This window comes from Primulina eburnea, chromosome 7 (genome assembly GCF_022965805.1).
Source record: "Primulina eburnea isolate SZY01 chromosome 7, ASM2296580v1, whole genome shotgun sequence".
Lineage (NCBI taxonomy): Eukaryota > Viridiplantae > Streptophyta > Magnoliopsida > Lamiales > Gesneriaceae > Primulina > Primulina eburnea.
Genome location: NC_133107.1, coordinates 31,087,228 through 31,109,584, shown reverse-complemented (window position 1 = coordinate 31,109,584; position 22,357 = coordinate 31,087,228). Strand labels below are relative to the sequence as shown.

The 22,357-nt window shown below is 37.3% G+C and overlaps 1 non-coding gene across 1 annotated transcript; it reads right to left on the bottom strand.

Moving 5' to 3' along the window:
- Positions 1-17,535: 17,535 nt before the first annotated feature.
- LOC140837566 (small nucleolar RNA R71) lies at positions 17,536-17,640 on the bottom strand. Its single transcript, XR_012119394.1, has one exon. It is a non-coding gene; the product is annotated as a small nucleolar RNA R71 (small nucleolar RNA).
- Positions 17,641-22,357: the final 4,717 nt, after the last annotated feature.

Below are 22,357 nucleotides of genomic sequence, written 5' to 3'. Positions count from 1 at the left end.
CTTCACTTTGTTCATTCTAATCAAAATTCTTCATCCTGCAGGGCACCTTAAAGAAAGGGAAGCTCCTATCAGCGGACCTAGCTATGATTGAGCTAGGGCAGCTGATGGATCGGTTCGGGCACATTTGAAGGTGCTTCAAACACAATATTCTCAATGAGCTGCAATAGATCATGTTCTAAGAATGTAAACACCGATAAATTAGATTGAGTTTGGTTTTAAAAAGTTGAAATTAGTCGAAATAATCCTTTGTTAAGAAATCTAATCAGTTTAAATATTTTAACTTGTGTAAACTGAATAGCTGAAATAAAAGGGATCAGTTCTTTCATATATCAGTTTAGTTATCGTGAGAACTGAACTGATAACAGCTCGAAATGATCAAATCAGTTTTAAAACAAAAGTTAAGCAGTTAAATACACAAGATACGTTTATGTATGTTCGGAGACTTCAACTGCTCCTATTTCACCCTTTCTACCACCTCGAGTAGGTTCCACAAGAAGACTTTGACTTATACAACACTTTGTACAAACCCACTTAGCTTAAGACTTACACTACTACCTAACTGAACTCCTAGCCTAGACTGAAGGCAGCACTTCCAGCCAACACTTTTTTAATGTCTATGTGTCAAAGACTACATACACAAGTTTTACGTCTTTGTGCAAGATTCAGTCAAATTATCAGTACGCTCAATTTTCTGTATGTGTGAGTGATTGTGTGTGTGCGTTTGTGAGACCTGAACTATGAATACAACACAAAAGTGTTCTCACACACTGAGAATTATGCTTCTAGACTAAGTAGCTGGCATGCCCTTTTTCTCTTTTGATCTTCACAGACTTCTTATTTGTTGATGGTTTTGATCTTTTATTTATAGAGGCTATGAGACCGTACCCCAAGACTTATCAAATATGTTCCTTGCAGTTTGAATTATTTCCTTGATATTTGTCTTGGAGCAGTAAGATACATCGAGTCTCTTGGATTTCATCACGTCATAGCATCTATACCTGGACTGAGGCTGCACTCTAGGCGGCTAGGAAGGTTCGCTAGACCGGCAGAGGAGAGGGCTGTAGGTGATGGCGCCTTGGTCCAACCAAGAAATACATGCGAGTTTTAGAGCGTTCGTATTCCAATCTTTTGGACAGAGTTAGGTGTGGCTTTTCATTCCTTAGGGAGTGAGAGGGCTAAGGTGAAAGGGTGGGTGACCCCTTAGCAATTTTTTAGGAGGAGTTCATGGTATGCATAATGTAAAGAGTATGGTGAATAAAAACTTTCTGACAATCATTCTGGAACGTTTTGGCTTTAAGCACTGCTCCAACGTCTATTATTGTCCTTTCACAGGACAAAAGCTTTTCCACAGTGCGCACAACTGGATTCCATTGAATAAGCTTGTCGTGTTCTGCAAACTAATTGATTCTTAACTGACGTTCTGAACTGGTTAGTTGAACTGATCTTGAACTGGTTCGGTGAAATCAGTTGGCTCGTTAGCTGAACTGATTTCGCTGCTTTAGTTGAACTGGTCAGCTGGACTCTTCATCAACTGGCCGGGCTTACGAAGGTCTTCTGCTGAACTGCCTATAAGCTGGACAATCAGTTGACCTGGTCTTTTGATATATCAGTTGAACTGGTTCAGTTTGGATGATCAATTGTCGCTTTCAGTTTGTCGTCTCGATATCGATAACTTGATCAGTTCCAATTTATGCGCACTTAGGTAAAATCATTATAAACAAAATAATAAATTTTTTGAACATCAAAATCAAGATTGCAAATATGAAATGTTCCAAGAATCTCCTCCTTTTTTATTATCACAAAACTTGAGCAATCAAAACGATTTAAAATTTTAAAATTTAATTGATTCTCCCCCTTTGTGAGAATCAAAAACATTTAAAACGATTAAAATGAATTTTTCAGTTCGAGGGATAAGAAAGCTCTTTCTCAATAACTGAATTTAAAAACTAGTTTAAAACGAATTTAAGACATTTTTCATTTCGAGGGATAATTCTAAATAAAACTCTCCCTCAAGAACTGAATTGAAACCCCCCCTTAAAAATATAAACATTTACGCATTTGAAGTTTTAGCATCTTTTAACATTCAAGAAGTTTAGGCAACACATTAACTGAAAATATCAGTTCAGTTACATTCAAACTAACTAGATAAACATGGTGTTTATTTAATCAAATAAGCATCCCTTGTAATATATATTTAAGCCCACAAACAATTTTAAGGGAAATGTTACTACACTAGCAAATTTTAAACAACATCAAATATCAGTCAGTTTATACATAATAGAACTAGATATACCCATAATTGATTGCCTTGAATGCTTTGAAATGCTCCATCGATTTTGAGTCTCTTTTTGCCAGAAGAGCAGCTAATTTGCCTTGGACTTGATCTCTGTGCTGGCTAACTGGTCGAGCTGACTCAAATAAGACTCAACTGATGCTTAACCGGATTGATCATCTACTCTGATATGATACGGCAGTTAAGCGGCGGTATACTGCTGATGATTAAGGTCCACTTTAATCATCCAACATTTCATATTAGCTGGGTTTCGTCTGTTGATCAACTGAACTGGTAGGCCGACAACTAAAATCTTGTCCACCGATCATTTTAGATGTTTTGCTCTCAGTAGAACTCAAAACCCTATAAGTTTCTTAAAAAAAAATCCAGTGTCGAGAGAAGTGGCTACTAGGTTAGTTGCAGATCCAACACTCTTCTCTCTTCCCACGGTAAGCTTATAAAATTTTTTTAAGAGGATTTTGAAATCCATTTTAAATAATATGTTGAAACATATTTTAAATATCAGCTTTCAAATATCCTTCTTAGACAACTAGCTCTGATACCAATTGATGGATCGGTTCGGGCACCTTTGAAGGTGCTTCAAATGCAATATTCTCAATGAGCTGCAATAGCTCGTGTTATAAGAATATAAACACCGATGAATTAGATCGAGTTTGGTTTTAAACCAAGAGAAAAGTACTCGAAATAATCATTCGTTAAGAAAGATAATCAGTTTAAAGCTTTTAACTTGTGTAAACTGAATAACTGAAATAAGGGGGATTGGTTCTTGCATATATCAGTTCAGTTATGGGAACTGAACTGATAACAGCTCGAACTGATCAAATCAGTTTTTAAAACAAAATTTAAGCAGTTAAATACACAAGATATGTTTATGGATGTTCAGAGACTTCAACTGCTCCTACGTCACCCTTCTACCACATCGGGTAGGTTCCACAAGAAGACTTTGATTTATTCGACACTTTTTACAAACCCACTCAGCTTAGGATTTACACTACTACCTAACTGAACTCATATCCTAGATTGAAGGTAGCACCTTCCAGCCAACACTTGTTTGACGTCTATGTATCAAAGACTATATACACAAGTTTTACGTCTTTGTGCAAGACTCGCTCAACTTATCAGTAAGCTCAATTTTCTGTATGTGTGAGTGATTGTGTGTGTGAGTGTGTGAAAACTGAACTATAAATACAACACAAAAGTGTTCTCACACACTGAGAATTTTTCTTCTAGACAAAGCAGTTGGCATGCCCTTTTTCTCTTTTGATCTTCACACACTTATTATTTGTTGATGGTCTTGATATTGTATTTATCGAAACTATGAGACCGTATGCTAAGACTCATCAAATACGTTCGTTGCAGTCTGAATTCGTTCCTCGATATATGTATTGTACTTTTCGACATCCATTCTGGAATGTTTTGGCTTTAAGCACTGTTGCAACATCTATTATTGTCCTTTCACTGGACAAAAGCTTTTGCTCAGTGCGCATAGATGAATTCCATTAAATAAGCTTGTCGTGTTTTGCAAACTGATTGATTCCTAACTGACGTTCTGAATTGGTTAGTTGAACTGATCTTGAACTAGTTCGGTGAAATTAGTTGGCTCGTCGGCTGAATTGATTTTGCCGGTTCAGTTGAAGTGGTCAGCTGGACTCTTCATCAGCTGGCCGGGCTTCTGAAGGTCTTCTGCTGAACTTCCTATCAGCTGTACAATCAGTTGAACTGGTCTTTTGATATATCAGTTGAACTTGTTCAATTTGAGCGATCAATTGTCGCTTTCAGTTTGCGTCTCGATAGCTTCAGTTTTGGCTCGATAACTGATTAGTTTGGATCCTGATCAGTTCCAGTTTCTGCGCACTTGAGTAAAATCATTAGAAACAAAATAAAAATTTTGTGAACATCAAAATCAAGATTGCAAACATGAAATGTTCCAAGAGTAGCTATCCTCCCTGTCGACCTCTGGACTTCTTGAAAATTTCGGGGTGAACCCATCGAGACCAGGGCTTTCACTTTCTCAGGGTTGGCCTTGATTCCCCTCCAGATAATATAATGCCTAGGAAGTTTTTGGTTTGGACTCCCATCATACAATTACCTAGATTTAGTTTTAGTCTATAATCGTGTAATGTCTGGAAAGTTTGTTCCAGGTTGGATATGAAATGCTTGGTTGCCTTGGTTTTGATCGGGATGTCATCCACATATACTTAAATATTTTAACTGATAGTGTCTTCTATTAAGTTCAAATAGTCACATTCCCGGGACTCAGGTCAGCCAAGGTGTTTGATCTAAATGATTTTTTGTTCAACCCGTACTTCTTCCGCGTAACATTTCCAGGCTACTCTCTGATCCCCTTTCACTTCTGTGACTTCATCTCTAACTGAGAACTAGATTTTTTGATGTAAGGTTGAGACCACTGCCATTAAAGTGGTCATGGCTGGTCGACCCAGGATGGCATTGTACACGGACGGGGGGTCACCAATACAAAACTGATAATTCTGGTCTTCCTTATATGGGCTTCCCAAGTGTGAGTGGCAAGTTCATTATGCCTATAGGTTGAATGGCGTGTCCCGTAAATCCGAAAAATGAAGTGAGCACTTGTTCAACTTTGTATCCATTTTTTCCTGGAAGAGCACGTTCACAAAACTCCCAAAATCGACAAATATTTGAGATACTTCATAATTAGTCATTGTGGCTTGGATGACTAGAGAATCGTTGTGTGGGTCAGATAATTCGGATAAGTCCTCGGGTCTAAATGATATTAGTGGCCTGTTCGGACATCTAGGTAAGTTACTTCCATATTTATTAGCCTTCTGCTACTTGTCTTTATTTCCTGGTTGGAGTTTCCATTACTGGGTCCCCGAGATATCATGTTATGAATGCCCGTGGGGGAGGTCGTTGTCTCTGGTTGGGGCCACACTGATTTTGCTCCTGCAATGGGTGTTGTTCTCTTTGGGGTTCGCTTCTTCTTCTTCTTTTTTCTCTGGGTCAGGAGCTTCCCAAGCCTTTTTAGGTGGTCGGTAGTCTGGCCCTCGTTGTGTTAGGATGTCTTTCTTTTCTGCATCTTGTTAGATTATATGTTCTATCTCAGGATCTAGATGTTTACATTCATTAGTGCTAAGCTTATAATCCTTGTGAAAATCGCAATTTAGTCTGACCTGAGTATTATAGGCCCCTGATCACTTCCTCGTGTCCTCTGTATAAGGTTCTTGTTCTCTCATATTTGAAGGGCTCTGAGCATACTAACTTTAAGCTGCGCGTATGCTGCGAAATGGGCCAAAGGCTCTAGACGAGGAGTAGAGCTGATAGACTTGGATTTTCTGGGACTGTTGGGTGGATCCTTCCGCTGATGAGCTCAAGCGAGCTGCACATTCTCGAACCAAGATAGATGGTCCTCTGGGTTTTCCCTTGCCATCATATGCTGCGATATTTGGGAATTTGAAATTTTTAGGGATTTCTTCGGCTAGTATCTCAGCCTAGAATGGTATGGCCTGAGATTCCTTGAGGAACGTTCCCATTTTTCTTGTCCTTAAACTGTTCGATCTCGTCTCTCATCTTCCTCGTCTCGGCCAGCTGTGCCTCCTGGTCAGGTGGTGGAAGAGGTGTATCTATTCATTCCCCGCCTGGCCATCAAGACTTGCTCTATTGTGGCAGTAATCAATTTTGTTAGCTCGGACGTAGTGAGGCTCTTGTTGCCATTATTACTTTGATTTTCTTCGCTCCCATGGGCAATATCTTCAGTATTCACCATCTTATATCTTTTTCTTTAATTTTCCACAAACGACGCCAATTGATAATACCAAAATTTTACCTTAGATTTGATCTGGAGAGCGGGTCTTCAAATATTCATGGCCGAGTGGATAAGGTCGATGTTTTGGGTTCTGAACAGATAAAAATAGGGTTAGAGGGTGCCATAGAGTTTTTCGATGTGACCCTTCCAATTCTTAAGTCAGTTGGGAGAGCAAACTTAAGAGTGAGATATAATAGTGCTAAGCGAGTTAGGGAGTGTGAATGTGTAAAATCGTAGGTCAATACCTGGTATTTATAGAGGCATGAGGGATTAACTACCTCATGCGAGTAGAATACTTGTTAAGATAGAACTCTACCTAAGATAAGAGACATCATGCAATAGGACTCCCTGATCACTACAATAGCTAGGCCTTTTGATGGCTGCTAGGACTTTTGCCTTATCTTCATGAGATTTGATCGAATCCGGTATAAATCGAGACTGTTGGAACATTTCATGTTCGCAATCTTGATTTTGATGTTAACAAAACATGTAATTGTGTTTCTAACATATTTAATCAAGTTGTATTTCATGTCAGTTGAGCAAATTCGGATTTTATCAAGGTCTAACTGATCGGTGAATTATCAAACCGATTGCACGAAAATAGCAATGAGTTGAGTATGAGCAGTTGTGGTATTTTGGTCATATCTCTTAGCTCGATTATTGGAATTAAGCGATATAGTATGTGTTGGAAAGAAAAGACAATGATCTACAAATCAACTTCAGAAGTCAAAGTCTGAATCGAAGCTTAAGATGCTGATAAATGATGATGAATCTACTGGTTCTGTACAAACTGAAATCATCTAGGCTGATTTTAGCACACCTGCTGAACTGAACCAGCTGCTGATGACCAAATGAAATGAATCGAACCAGCAGGTGACCAACTGAACTGAACTGAATCGAACCAGCAGGTGACCAACTGAACTGAACCAGCTGCTGACCAACTGAAACTGAACAAGTTGAACAGAACCAGACCAGTTGAAACTGAACAGAACCAGTTGAATTGAACCAGATCAATTGAAATGAACAAGCTGAAACTGAACCAGACCAGCTGAACTGAACCAGTTGACTAGTTGACTAGAGTTGACCACTCGGGAAAATGTCCAGCAAGGCGAATTTGACCGTAGTAATTTCATAAATAGTACAAAAACTGTCCAAACGGTCATATTCTTTTGTCTAACGTATACATAATTGTTGGGCCTTATAAATACAAATCTTGAAGATCAAACAAGAGCTTTTGAAGAGGATTCAAAGCATGGGTAGTTAACAGGAAGAAATCAGCTAGTTGAGAGCACAAGCCCTTGTGTGAGGATACATTTGATATGTACACTATAAAGGATAAATTTCTCACACAAAATCACTCATACATATACAAGAGAGTTGAACTTCAATATGTTAGTTGAGTGAGTCTTCACACAAAGACGTAAAACAATGTGTTTGTAGTCTTTGCATATAAGCCATTAAACAATATGTTGATTGTGAGGTGCTGCCTGCAATCTTGAGAGCTATGAGTTCTAGTTGGCTACTGCCCTTTTAGAATGAGTTTGTACATAGAGTTGCATAAATCAATGTCTTCTAGTGAATCCTTCCCAAGTTGGAAGAAGGGGTGACGTAAGAGCATTTGAAGTTTCAAAAATTCATAAACAAATTCGTGTCTATTTGTTTATTGCATTTAATTATCAATTCTGTTGTTTTAAGGATGCATTGTTGAAGCATTTTATGTGTTTTTAAAATACAAAAATATTGCATACCAAGTTTTTGATAAAATGCTTCAACCAAAATATTTTTTACTAATTCAACTTACATATATTTTAAATTCTTTACAAAATATTTAATCGGTTTTTAGGAAAGATTATTTCGAGTTTCTTCCGCTTGGTTTGAAAACCAAACTCGATTTAATTTATCGATGTTAAATATTTCAAGAACCGAGCTATTATAGCTCAACGATTATCCCCCTAATCGATCATGTCAAGTGGTATGAGAGCGGGTTTTTTTTGAAAGAACATTGAAACTTATTTTGTCGTTTAAAATTCGAAAATTTAAGATTTTTAAACATATATATGCAAAACTGAATTTTCGTGCAGCTTGCAACGACCGTGGGAAAAATGATATATCTCCTTCCTCGAGTGTCCAAATGATGACTCGCTTTTTGCATTGCAAACTAGACTCATAGAGGTTTACAACGGTATAAAATTTGCAGCCTATTTATGCTAGAGAAAAAGCAGTTTATTCATTGAAAACAAAGCATATGTGCTGCGACAGAAAATTAGCCACAGAAAAAATTGGTTAGTTATACCTCTTTTTTTTTTTTTAAAAAAATTTCAAAATTCAAAAAATGTAGGGGGATAATCTATTATAATTTAATGGAGAGATTATTTTTTAATATTGAGGGGGAGAAAATTTTGTGCTTAAAATGTTTTGAAAATATGATTTTTTTTATTCACACAAAGGGGAAGAAATATGTTAGTTGAATCGATTATTTATCCAATTTTTGTGATCATAAAAAAGGGGGAGATTGTTGGAACGTTTCATGTTCGCAATCTTGATTTTGATGTTAACAAAAGTTGTTATTGTGTTTCTAACATATTTATTCAAGTGTGAAGTTATTAATACAAGAAGAAAACTGAAATTGAATTCAGCACAAACTGAATTTCTGAAAACACAAATTGGAACAAGTCGTATTTCACGTCAGTTGGAAAAATTCGGATGTTATCAAGGTCTAACTGATCGCTGAATTACCAAACTGATTGCACGAAAATAGCAATCAGTTGGGTATGAGCAGTTGCGATATTTTGGTCATATATCTTAGCTTGGTTATTGGAATGAAACAATTCAGTATGTGTTGAAAAGAAAAGCGATAATCTACAAATCATCTTCAGAAGTCAAAGTCTGAATCGAAGCTTAAGATGCCGATAAATAAAGATGAAGCTACTGGTTTTGTACAAACTGAAATCAGAGCTGATTTCAGCACACCAGCTGAACTGAACCAGCTGCTGCTGACCAATCGAACTGAATTGAACCAGCTGCTTCTGACCTACTGAAATGAACTGAACCAGCAGGTGATAAACTGAACTGAACCAGCTGCTGACCAATTGAAACTGAACAAGTTGAACTGAACCAGACTAGCTGAAACTGAACAGAACAGTTGAACTTAACCAGCTGAAACTGAACTAGACCAGCTGAACTGAACCAAACCAGTTGATCAGTGTTGACCACTCGGGAAAATGCCCAACAAGACGAATTTGACTGTTGCAATTTCGTAAACAGTAAAAAAACTTGTCAAACAGTCATATTCTTATGTCTACCGTATATATCATTGTTGGGGCTTATAAATAAAATATCTTGAAGATAAAACAAGAGCTTTTAAAAAATATTCAAAGCATGAGCAGTTAGCATGAAGAAATCAGCTAGTTGAGAGCACAAGTCCTTGTGTGATGATACATTTGATATGTACACTATAAAGGATAAATTTCTCACATACAATTACTCACACATATACAAAAGAGTTGAAATTCAAATATTAGTTGAGTGAGTATTCACCCAAAGACGTAAAACAATTTGTTTGTAGTCTTTGCATATGAAAAATTAAACAATATGCTGATTGTGAGGTGCTGCCTGCAATCTTGAGTGCTAGGAGTTGCAGTTGGGTGATGCCCTTCCGAAATAGATTTGTACAAAGATTTGTATAAATAAAAGTCTTCTAGTGTATCAATCCCAAGGTGGAAGAAGGGGTGATATAGGAGCATTTGAAGTCTCCGAACATCCATAAACAAATTTGTGTCTATTTGTTTATTGCATGTACTTATCATTTCTGTTGTTTTAAGGATGTATTGTTTAAGCATTTTATATATTCTTCAAATACAAAAATATTGCTTACCGATTGTTTGATAAAAAACTTCAACCAAAATATTTTTTACTCATTCAACTTGCATATATTTTAAATGCTTTACAAAATGTTTAATCGATTTTTACGAAAGATTATTTCGAGTTTTTTCCACTTGGTTTGAAAATCAAGCTCGATTTAATTCATCGATGTTAAATATTATAAGAACCAAGCTATTATAGCTCAACAATTATCCTCCTAATCGATCCTGTCAGAGACCTCTTACTTATCAGCTAGAATGTCTTCACATTCCCCACCTGCATTAGAGCTCAGATTTCCCGGCCCCTTTGGTGGGCTTAGACATTTAGTAAACAGGGACGAGAAGATCGGCCCTATTAGATAATCATGGGCTCACGCATATGAGTTCAAACTTCTTACTAATAGTTGGGATCGATAGTTGTGTCCTTGATCAACAAAGGGATTATTTTGAAATGAGTTTGGATCCGTCAAGATGTGTCAATTTTATATCTAACTTTTAATTTGATTGTTATACATACTTAGATTCAGATAATACTTTTATTATTGTGGTGTGTATATATATATATATATATATATATATATATATAATAGATTTAGTATTTTCTATTATACTGATTATATAGTATACTAAAGTTTTTTATTTTTATATAATTATTATTTATCAAGAGTTTTAAGAATTTTAGGATTATTTATTATTGTTGTACTTAATTAGACAGTTAAATATTAATATATGTTTTTGTCAATGGATAATATCTAATTTTTTTTATAAATAATAACGTGAAAAATTAGAAAATATATTGTTAATACTTTATATAATTATTATATTATTTAAATAAGTATTGTTATTGTTGTTTTTATTAGGATTATTAAATAATTAATATATTAAATAACATAATAATAATTACTAAAGTATGTTGTCTATGCAACCATAAAAAGTGAAAACAAAGTTTGTTTAGATGAGGACACAACCAAGGTACACTTAGGTCGATATGGATTTGTACTCAATTATTACAATTGTCACCATCACGGGGAAGAGAATGTCCGCCATTCGTTTCCTGATATCAATCTAGATGCTCCGTCGTCTTCATCTTCCTGGTTTGGGAAACCCAATTCACAAATGTGGATACCAATATTCATAATTATAAATGCACAAGAAAATCTTCAATATGAAATGCCGAATTTATATGATGATAGTCAATCCCAATCCATAGATAAAATGATTCCCCGCAAGGCCCTTAAAACTGCATCAAAGGATTGTATGACATGATATATAAAATCAGCTGAGAAAGAAATATTAGATGTAAATCCACACGGTAACTAGTTGTTGTTTGTTCTTGCGATTTTTTTAAAATTGAAATATGAGCAAAACATGTCGGTAAGAAATTTTGATGACATGTGTTAGCTAATGTCATAGTTATGTCCTGCTGATAACAACATGCCCGATATTTTTTATGCAGTGAAGAAAATTATTAAGGACATCATTCTGCTAGTTGAGAAGATTGCTTCTTTTAACAATAACTGCATGATTTAATGGGGTATTTAGATGTTGACCTAAGTGAATGTAAGATATGTGAACATCTTCGATACAAACCGCCTCAAAATCCTAAATAGAAAACTCCTTAAAAGAAGATGTATTATTTGTCCATCGTCTACAGTGGTTATATGCTTCATCTGCTACAGCTTCACATAGGCGATGAATTCATGACCACCATTCTGACAACGAAACAATGAAATACCCATATGATTCTCCAGCATGTCGACATTTTGATGCAATACACGCCCATGTTTTGCTTCAGAGGTTTGAAATGTGAGATTAGGAATTTTAGCAGATGATTTCCAACCATTTCGCCCAACAGGTCAACAATACTCATCATGTCCTATCATTTTTACCCCATATGATTTGCCACCTTGGATGTGTATGAAAGATGAGTGCATTTCCCTATCTGTAATTGCCTTTGGACCGACGAACCCGAAATATAAACTTGATGTCTTCCTACAACCATTGACTGTAGAACTTCAGACACTTTGGTATGATGGTGCTGCTACATACAACATTCACTCGAAGAGAAATTTCACTATGAGGGCAGCATTGATGTGGAGAATAAGTGATTTCCTAGTGAACGCGATATTATTCGGGTGGAACACGATTGGGAAATAAGCATATCCCCATAGCATGTCTGATTCAGAGACCTTCACTCACCCACATAGTGGGTATACATCTTGGTTTAGCAATCACAAAAAGTTTCTCCCTGAGGATCGTCCACTACGTTGCAATAAATATACATTTATCCCGTGGAGAAATGTATTGAATTCTGCTCCTGACAACAAAACAGGAGATGAATTACTAAAGAGTTGGGCATTTATGGTTTTAAGCCTTCGAGGTCGAAGCCGGAAAAAAAAACAAAGAAAAATGTAACTTAATCAAAATTGGATGGAGAAGACGTATTTTTTGGGAACTACCATACTTGTGTACAAACTTGGTAAGACAACTTGGATTTCATGTCTATAAAAAAAAAAGGTTTTCGACAATGATTTTAATACAATTCTGAAAATCCCTGGACGGACAAAGAATAACGCAAAATATCGGTTTGATCTAGTTCGAATGTCTACAAGAGAATAAGTACATCCGAATGAGTCTACAAAAAGATATCCAAAATGGAAATATAGTCTAGACAGACAAGCAAGACAAGTTCTATGTAGATGGCTAAAAGATGTTGGTATGAAAAGTCATGATTGTCATGTATTCATGCAACATCTAATCCCGTTGGCATTCAGAGAGTTGTTACCAAGGGAAGTGTGTGAGGTTTTGATCGAGTTAAGTCTTTTTTTGTGGACCTAACTTCACGGAATATCAAACAAAGTGACATGGTGCGCCTTAATGATCAAATCCCAATAATTTTGTGTATGTTAGAGAATATATTTCCACCCAGTTTCTTCGACTCCATGGAACACCTGTGTATCCACTTGCCATATGAATCCCGCATTGTTGGGCCCGTATAGTTCAAATGGATGCACCCTTTTGAAATATTTTTACGAAAGTTGAAGAACATGGTTCATAATAATGCACATGTGGATGGATATATATGCAATGCTTATTAGGTTAGCAAGGCATCAATATTTTTTGAGCATTACTTCGGTGATTCAGTACGGACAAGGCAACGGAAAATCAAACAAGAAAAACAACATAATGTGAACGAGATAAATGCAGACATCTTGATAATATTTAGAATTCGTGGTCGAACTATTGGCGCTACACGACCTAGGTGTCTTCCAAGATTATGAATATCACGTTGTTGCTACTTATACTTTTCTGAATCGTATTAAAATCAAGTCTTCAGTGAGGTATGCAATATTATATTTTAATATTTGTGTTAATGACGTAGCCAACATTTATATTTTCCCATTATGATTTTATTACAGTATGTACGAAAATTATCTCGGAGACAATTTTCCTGGGTTGAGTAACTATGAGATAAAATCCAATTTGCAGACATATTTCGTAAGATGGTTCAAATCCTACGTAAGAAGAGTACATAGATTTCAACAAAAAATATTATTTTTAATTTACAGCACATGTTAATTTATTGATGACAAAATCCATATTTTCCTTGTAGGCGACCAAACAACAAGTTGACTTCCTATCTCCTATCATTAAACAAGTCGCATTTGGTCCCTTGCTAAAATTTATTAGCTATCGAGGTTATTGTTTCAATGTGTTCAAATTCTACATTGTTAATTATACAACTTACAAAGCCACTGATAATTCGGGTTTTCAAGTCTGTGTTCATTCAAGTGATGGTGTTGAAACTGAATATTTTAGATTGATGGACGAGATAATTAGCGTATAGTACTCTGGTCTTCCTTTGAAGCAGACTACTTATCAAATATCCTTGTCCTAGGTTAGGAACGCACATTCATGGAAACTAAAACATTGTCGATGTAAATCTGAATTGGTGTCCAAGGTAATACGAATCATTCGTAAACTTTACAATTTGTGTACTTGACGTACCCAACTATGAAAAGAGCACCTTCGGATTGGCTTTTCGTAATGGGTTGAGACAAAGATCTTATGTTACAAATTTAGGGAAAAATGAAAAGGATGTTAATGACATGAGCAATGCTTTTCAAAGTAACGAAAGCCAAAACCATGCAATAGAAACCCAATTTTTTTTACAACGCAAAACCTTGTCGATGTCACAGTTAACTATGATAATGAAATTGATAATATTCTCAGCAAAAATAGTGAAACAAGATAATGTGCAAACAAACAACGAAGATAACTCAATGAAGATGAAAGTGATTAGGGTTATATATAATCTCAATGGTGGTTTCCAGTGTTTTATGTAACCACCCATTAAGTGGCTGAATGTAATGACCAAAACAAAGTGCAAATCACGACATGAAACCCTTATTTGCTCGAGTTTTGTGTGTGCTGTGATATAGGTGGATTTTCTTGTTTTTCTTATCGTGTTTTGTCCCGTTGCGTTTCATTTTTGATTTAGATTTCATGCATTTTGTGTTATTTTAGCTTAATTTATGTTTTTTTGTTGCTCATGTGTTTAGTTGGTGAAAATGCAGAAGATTTGTGAAGAAACTGAAAATGAAAGGGAGAAATTCGAAAGTCGTCCGCCCGTGCGCCTCCGAGATGTGAGAAAGAAGATTTTTTTTCGAGATTCATCCGTCGGGGCGGAAACTAATATCTGCCCGGGCGCGTCAGAGAGAAAGTGAAAAAAAAAAAATCTGCGCAAGACATCCGCCCGGGCGGAAACTTATGTCCGCCCAGGCGCGCCTGTATTTTTTGAAAAAAAAATTTAACGATTCCTTTCCTTAGTTTTTGGATATGGGCAATATGTAGGGGTTGGAGGACAAAATCAGGATCATTCAGACATAATTGAGCAGCCATCAGAAGCCTTAGAGAGGATTTTGCGCTTGGAATTAAAGATTCGAAGACTTCCGGGCACAGTTCTTCGCAGATCTCGTCTAGCACTAGTATTTCTAATCTAGTTTCTATCATTTAAACTTAGTTTAGTTTATTTCTAATATGAATTCGAGTAGCTAAATTCTAAACATTTGTTGGGATTTAAGAGGATCCTACCCCGATGTCTGATTTAGTTAATATATATTTCGATTTGTGATTTATTCTTGATTTTACTATTGTTTTATCCTATTGTTAGAGCGTATCAAACTTTAACAACGTTTTTATATTGCGAGTGAGTTTGATAGAATAACTTGTGATAGGAACGAGTAGTATAATCCGTGGATCTACAATTTACATAGATATATAAAATTGGATACACGCCGATAGTCATAGTCCGGTAGGACGAAAACTAGGGGATTTCATAGATCGACATGCGATTCACTATTGATAAATAATTAAAGACATTTAATTACTTTATTGAGTAGAATTAGTTTGGCATAGCTCGAGAGAGTGTGTTCAATTGAATAGGAAATCCTGTCGGAAGCATACAGTCACTATCGAACGAATTAATTAATTAACGAGGTGTAGGTGAACCGATATTCCCAACAAATTCATTTCTCATTGAATTTTAAATCAACCATTCCAGATATTATATCTCAATATTTAATTCCTGAATATTTTTATTTGCATGTTTATTTGATCATAGTAGTAATAATCAATCAATCAAATTTTCGTTGCTAAAGATTTGATAACTAGAAATAATAATTGTCAAATACAGTCTTCAGTGGAACGATAGTCGTACTCACGTACATTATACTATTACTTGACATCGTGCACTTGCGATTAATTTTTGAGCATACAGAATCATATTTTTATTAAGGATTCCACAGTACAAGTTTCGCTCGATCAAGTTTTTGGCGCCGTTGCCGGGGACTGTTAATTCACAATTTTTTTTTAGTTATTTTCTTTAGCATTGTTTCATTTTATTAAATTAACACTCCATATTCTGTTACAGAGATCTCGTCCAGTGCATGTCAAAGTCCCTTGACGTAGAGCTTGAGCAGTTTGACCCTGAAATTGAAAGAACTTTCCGGAGGAGAAGACAGCAGCAGAGACTGAAGGAACTAATGGAGAGGCGATGTAGTAGCCCGAATTCCAAATTGGGTAATTAACGGATTAATGGTGATTAAGAAGGTTTAATGTGTAATTTTGACCGTGGTCATGATCGGACGGACCGAAGATGGTTCGGTAGCACCGAAGAGTTCGGACGATCCGAAGTGGGTTCGGTGAATCCGATCATGAGGTGTCAAGAGTTGATCGACACGTCGGTTTACATGCAAGTTCGGATGATCCGAAGTGTAGGTTCGGTGGATCCGATCATGAGGTGTCAAGAGTTGATCGACACGTAGGAGTTCGGATGATCCGAAGTGGGTTCGGTGGATCCGAACATAGCCTATAAATAGTGCTCGGATTTCCTCATTTTGCATTGCAAATTCTTGAGTTGTGTCTCATATTTGAGAAGTTTGGAAGGTTTCTAGGGTTAGTTGTCGGTCGAGCGATAGCCAAGAGCTGCCAGGATTGGTAGCGTAGCGACGCCTGAGTTACGAGGCAATCGACATCACAGGGCTGTCGACGGACGAAGGTAAACCCTAAACCTTTGGTAGTACTGGTTTTACTAGTCGAGCATGGTAGTATTGTTCATTGGGTATGCTTTTGATGCGTAGGCTTGTTCTAGACCTGATTAACGGTGTTGCGTAAGGCTAGGCTTGCTGTGATAGAGGTACGAAAGTACTATCCGAGATATCCTGGTCGAGTATACATCCTTATATGTGTTGCATGATTATGTGGTGCATTGATATATGTCATATGATGCATGCTATTATGTCACGTTTTATGATGCATGTTGCATTTCATGTTGAGCCGTATCTCCTTCGAGATAGCCTTTACTGTTGAGCTGTATCTCTTTCGAGATAAGCTATATCTTGTAGGGCCGCTCAGCCCTGTCTTGTCTTGTGGACGCATGGACACCGAGAGTACACAGTGGCCGACGGGTCCGGAGGGCTTCGGTGATCCGGGACATTTTAGGTCCACGTCTGTTCTTGTAGTGGATGCAGTGACCCAGAGGAGTACCGCGCGGCACTATCCACTTGGCGCCTCTAGACTGAGCATTTTGAGATCCTTTGTTACTCCTGTTTCTTGACTACCCTGGTATCATATCATAGCATGTGCATTTCATCTAGGCTTGTATACTCATGCTTTTGTACTGGGCGTTCTTATCGCTCTGATGCTAGACATGTTGTAGATGCCAAAGGCCGCTTACCGATGCTGGAGTATGCCCAACTTTTTTTGGATGGAGCAAACGCCCAGCATTGTGAGGCCTATTGTACGGGCAAACCACTTCGAAATTAGGCCAGCTACAATTCAGATGATTCAGAATACAAGTCCAGTTTGGAAGGATCTGCAGTAGATGAACCAAACACCACAGTCGCAGATTTTCTTGAAATTTGCGATACTTTTAAATTTAATGGAGTTTCTAATGATGCTGTTAGACTGCATTTATTCCCTTTCTCTTTACGTGATAAAGCTAAAGCATGGTTGAATTGTTTGCCTGTAGGTTCGATCACCACATGAGGACATGGCGAAATCGTTTCTCATTAAATACTTTCCTCCATCTAAGACTATGAACCTGCGGGCAAACATCACCACATTTGCTCAATTCGAGCAGGAATTTTTATATGAGGCATGGGAGCGCTTCAAGGATTTATCACGAAGATGTCCCATCACGAACTGCTACTTGAGTTAGTCGTTCAAGCCTTTTATTATGGCTTGCTTACTCCTAATCGTACTATGATAGATGCTGCTGCTTGTGGGAACCTGTTGAGAAAAACTGTTGTGGAAGGATATGAGTGGTTGGAGGAGATGGCTGCTAGAAGCTATATCCTCAATTTGAAAGGATTAACCAGCGAAGAAGTGTAGGAGTTGACCAGGTAACTGACATTTCCACTATTACTGCACAACTTGATGTCTTGAACATGAAACTGGATAGTTTGAATATAGGCAATACGGCTATGCGTCTGCAAGAGATATTCGGAGGAGAACACTATGTTAAGGACTTTCAAGAAAGTGGTCCTTTTTATGTGCCAGAAGGGGCACATGTGAATCAAGTAGGAGTCCAAAACCGTCCAAGGAATGATCAATATTTGAACACATGTAACCTTGGATGCAGGCAACATCCCAAATTCGCATGGGGTAGGTCAAAACAGTCAAAATCAACCACAAGGAGGACAACCATATGGGAAACAACCGATGTGCAAATCTGATCCTCCTAGAGAAGAGAAATCCAATTTGGAGCAGATGATGTCTATGTTCATCTCATCTACCGAAACTAGACTCCAAAACCAAGATGCATCGATAAAGGGGCTAGAAAATCAAATTGGATAGTTAGCGAAGATGATAGCAAGTAGAGAACCAGGCACCTTGCCAAGTAACACAGAGACGGATCCAAAAGAGCAAGTGAAGGCCATTGAGTTGAAGAGTGGAAAATTTTTAGAGTCGAGAGAAAAAGAAAAAAAATCAAGTGCCGGATGAACAGACTGAGACATCTAAAGGTAAGTCTTCTAACACTACACCAGCACCCACTGCACAATCTAAAATTGTTATCCCTCCTCCTTTCCATGCAACACTGAAAAAAGAAAAACTTGATGCATAATTCGGTAAGTGTCTTGAGGTATTTAAAAATTGCATATCAATTTTCTTTTTGCTGATGCTTTGATGCAAATGCCGAGTTATGCTAAATTTTTGAAAGACATATTAGCTAATAAGAGGAAGTTGGAGGATCACATTACGGTGAAATTAACTGAAAATTGCTCTGCTTTGATGCAAAACAAAATCCCACCAAAACTAAAAGACACAGGGAGTTTTTCTATTCCTTGCATGATTGGTGATGTTGTTTTCCATAAAGCTTTGTGTGATCTTGGAGCAAGTATTAATATTATGCCCTTATCTGTATTCAGGAAACTTGGATTACGAGAACCTAAGCCAACGAGGATGTCTTTACAACTAGCTGACAGATCTATTAAGTATCCACGAGGAGTGATTGAGGATGTGCTAGTGAAAGTGGACAAATTTATTTTTCCTGCAGAATTTGTGGTACTTAACATGGAGGATGTGGAGATGCCTTTGATTTTGGGAGACCATTCCTTGAAACTGGAAAGGCCCTGATTGATGTGCAAGAAGGGAAGTTGAGATTGAGAGTGGGAGAAGAGGAGAATACTTTCAACGTTTTTAATGCACTTAAGCACACACTGCACTCTGATAGTTGTTATAGAACTGATGCTTTTGATGCTCTTGTGTCTAACTATGTGCAGGGTTCTATTAGAGATCCTTTGGAAGCCACTCTAAATACTGAACTGAGAGAAGATAAATTGGACGAAGAGAAAGCCGAAATAGTGGTATACCTCAATGCCAACCAGCCATGGAAGAGGTCAATAAGGATGAGATTAGAGGACTTGGGGGATCGAAGAGACTTGACCCCCCCAGAAGTCAAGTCTAGAGGAGCCACCAACTTTGGAGCTCAAACCATTACCTCCACATATGAAATACGTCTATCTAGGTGAGGATAATAAACTTCATGTGATTATTTCTTCTTCTTTGACAGATGTAATGGAGGATAAACTGTTCGAAGTTTTGAAAGCGCACAAGAGTGCTTTTGCGTGGAAGGTGGCAGACATCAAAGGGATCAACCCGTCAGTCTGCTTGCAAAAGATCTTGATGGAAGACGAGTACTCACCTCTTGTGCAACCTCAGAGAAGATTAAATCCAAATATGCAAGAGGTAGTAAAAAAGAGAATATAAAACTCCTTGATGAAGTAATTATCTATCCTATATCTGATGGTGCATGGGTAAGTTATGTTCAATGTGTGCCGAAAAAAGATAGGATTACTGTGATCACAAATAAAAAAATGAATTGATACCCACTAGGACAGTTACGGGATGGCGTGTGTGCATTGATTATAAGAAATTAAATAATGCTACCCGTAAAGATCACTTTCCACTGCCCTTCATTGATCAAATGCTTGAGAGGTTAGCGGGTCATGAGTTTTATTGTTTTTTAGATGGGTATTCATGGTATAACCAAATCATGATTGCGCTTGAGGATCAAGAGAAAATCACTTTCACTTGTCCTTATGGCACTTTTGCTTTTAGACGGATGCCTTTGGTTTTTGTAATACCCCTGCCACTTTTCAGCGATGCATGACTGCTATATTTCATGATATGATAGAAACTTTTCTTGAGATATTTATGGATGACTTCTCGATTTTTTGCTCTTCTTTTGATGAATGTTTGCAGAACTTGAAAGTGGTATTGATGAGATGTGAGGAGACAAACTTGGTACTGAATTGGGAAAAGTGCCATTTCATGGTACAAGAAGGAATATTGTTGGGGCACAAGATATCACATTATAGAATAGGGGTGGATAAGGCAAAAGTGGAGGTTATCAAGTACTTACCGCCTCCGACATCCATAAAGGTAGTTAGAAGCTTTCTAGGCCACGTCGATTCTTATCAGCGTTTTATCAAAGATTTTTAAAAAATTGCCAAACCTCTATCTTCCTTATTTATGAAAGATGTGCCTTTTAATTTTAATTCTAACTGCTTACAGGCATATGAGGATTTGAAGGAGCGCTTTGTGACGGCTCCTATCTTGATGACACAAGATTGGAATCTAACCTTCGAGGTCATGTGCGATGCTAGTGATACTGCGTTGGGGGCTGTGCTTGGCCAGCGGCAAAACAAGGTATTTCATACAATTTGCTATGCAAGTATGACCCTAGATGAGGCTCAATTGTATTATGCAACAACTGAAAAGGAATTACTTGCAGTAGTATTTGCGCTTGACAAATTTCACGCATATCTTGTTTTGTCCAAAGTCATTATTTACACAGATCAATCTGCACTGAAATATTTACTTTCTAAGAAAAATGCAAAGGCACGATTTCTTCGGTGGATTTTACTGTTGCAAGAATTTGATTTAGAAATAAAAGATAAGAAGGGTGTCGAGAATGTGGTAGTGGATCACTTATCTAAGTTGGAGCTGATTAGTAATGATTGTGTTGATCATGCTATAAATGATTGGTTTCCTGATGAGCAGCTATTTGAGGTGAGACACTGTCCTTGGTATGCAAATTTTGCTAATTTTCTTGTCACAGGCACACCACCACCCAATCTATCGTTTCATCAACGTAAGAAATTCTTTTCTGACGTAAAACATTATTTTTGGGAGGAACTATTTTTGTTTAAGATCTGTGCAGACTCCATGATAAGAAGGTGTGTTGCAGAGGAGGAGTTCAATCAAATTCTTAATCATTGTCATGACTGTGAGGTATGTGGCCATTTTAGACCAACAAAGACGGCATATAAGGTACTTGAATATGGCTTTTATGGGCCAACTCTCTTTAAGAATGCCAGTTCTTATGTGCTTACCTATGATAAATGACAGCGGACAGGTAACATCTCTAACTGTCATGAAATGCCATTAAATAATATTCTTGAGTGTGAGGTTTTTGATGTGTGGGTGATAGACTTCATGGAACGTTTTCCAGTTCGTTCACGAAAAAATATATTTTGATGGCGGTTGACTATGTGTCAAAGTGGGTAGAGGCCGAAGCATATGCCACTAATGATGCTCAAGTGGTTTTGAAATTTTTGAAGAAAAATATTATTAACAGATTTTGAACACCAAGAGCAATCATTAGTGATGGTGACACCCATTTTTGCAACAAATTATTTGAAAAGCTTTTGATCAAATATGATGTCACACACAAGATCTCTACCCCATATCACCCCAAACGAGTGGTCCAGTGGAAGTGTCTAACCGAGAAATCAAGCGGATTTTAGAAAAAGTGGTAGGTTTCAGTCGAAAAAATTGGTCTGTAAGGTTAGATGATGCTCTTTGGGCATATAGGACTGCTTTTAAAACACCTATAGGCACTACACCATATAGGTTACTGTTTGGTAAAGCATGTCATCTGCCTGTAGAGTTAGACCATCGTGCATATTGGGCAACAAAAGCATTGAACTTTAACTTTACTGATGCAGGTGAACGACTTCTCCTTCAACTGGATCAGTTGGAGGAATTCCAGAATCTGTCATATGATCTTACACTGTCATACAAAGAGAAGACAGAAATATCATGATAGGCGGATCATCGAAAGAGAATTTAAAGAAGGTGAAAATGTCCTGCTCTACAACTCCCGGTTGCGACTGTTTCCCGGAAAATTGAAGTCGTGATGGTCTGGTCCATTCGTGATTTCCAAAGTTTACCCATCGGGAGTTGTTGAACTGCAACATGGAAAGGATGAGACATTTACGGTCAATGCCCAGCGACTGAAGCACTACATGGGTGGCACACTTGAGCCACAACTTGGAATCATCCGGTTCAGAGACAATCCGAACTGAAACTGACTGACAGTCCAGCTCTCTACTATAAATTGAAAACTACCTCTTT